This window comes from Durio zibethinus, unplaced genomic scaffold, assembly GCF_047325235.1.
Source record: "Durio zibethinus cultivar Kanyao isolate XHJ-2024 unplaced genomic scaffold, ASM4732523v1 HiC_scaffold_3, whole genome shotgun sequence".
Classification (NCBI taxonomy): domain Eukaryota; kingdom Viridiplantae; phylum Streptophyta; class Magnoliopsida; order Malvales; family Malvaceae; genus Durio; species Durio zibethinus.
The window spans coordinates 6874634-6876056 of NW_028323044.1; positions in this window are offsets into that span (position 1 = coordinate 6874634).

Genomic DNA, 1423 nt, shown 5'->3' on the forward strand with positions numbered 1-1423 from the left:
GTGCGGCCGGTTGCCCCGATAACCATCGGCACACGCTGGGCCCTGGAGCGGCCGGTTGCCTCGATCACCATCGGCAAAAGCTGGGCCCTGGTGCGGGCGCTTGCCTCGACCACCATCGGCACACGCTCGGCCCTGGTGCGGTCGGTTGCCTCGAGCACCATCGGCACACGCTGGGCCCTGGTGCGGCAGGTTACCTCGACCACCATCGGCACACGCTGGGCCCTGGTGCGGGCGCTTGCCTCGACCACCATCGGCACACGCTCGGCCCTGGTGCGGTCGGTTGCCTCGAGCACCATCGGCACACGCTGGGCCCTGGTGCGGGCGCTTGCCTCGACCACCATCGGCACACGCTGGGCCCTGGTGCGGCAGGTTGCCTCGAGCACCATCGGCACACGCTGGGCCCTGGTGCGGCAGGTTGCCTCGAGCACCATCGGCACACGCTGGGCCCTGGTGCGGTCGGTTGCCTCGACCACCATCGGCACACGCTGGGCCCTGGTGCGGGCGCTTGCCTCGACCACCATCGGCACACGCTGGTGCGGCAGGTTGCCTCGAGCACCATCGGCACACGCTGGGCCCTGGTGCGGTCGGTTGCCTCGATCACCATCGGCACACGCTGGGCCCTGGTGCGGGCGGTTGCCTCGACCACCATCGGCACACGCTGGGCCCTGGTGCGGCAGCTTGCCTCGAGCACCATCGGCACACGCTCGGCCCTGGTGCGGTCGGTTGCCTCGAGCACCATCGGCACACGCTGGGCCCTGGTGCGCCAGGTTGCCTCGACCACCATCGGCAGCCTCGACCACCATCGGCACACGCTGGGCCCTGGTGCGGGCGCTTGCCTCGACCACCATCGGCACACGCTCCGCCCTGGTGCGGTCGGTTGCCTCGAGCACCATCGGCACACGCTGGGCCCTGGTGCGGGCGGTTGCCTCGACCACCATCGGCACACGCTGGGCCCTGGTGCGGGCGCTTGCCTCGACCACCATCGGCACACGCTGGGCCCTGGTGCGGGCGCTTGCCTCGACCACCATCGGCACACGCTGGGCCCTGGTGCGGCAGGTTGCCTCGAGCACCATCGGCACACGCTGGGCCCTGGTGCGGTCGGTTGCCTCGACCACCATCGGCACACGCTGGGCCCTGGTGCGGGCGCTTGCCTCGACCACCATCGGCACACGCTGGGCCCTGGTGCGGCAGGTTGCCTCGAGCACCATCGGCACACGCTGGGCCCTGGTGCGGCAGGTTGCCTCGAGCACCATCGGCACACGTTGGGCCCTGGTGCGGTCGGTTGCCTCGATCACCATCGGCACACGCTGGGCCCTGGTGCGGGCGCTTGCCTCGACCACCATCGGCACACGCTGGGCCCTGGTGCGGCAGCTTGCCTCGAGCACCATCGGCACACGCTCGGCCCTGGTGCGGTCGGTTGCCT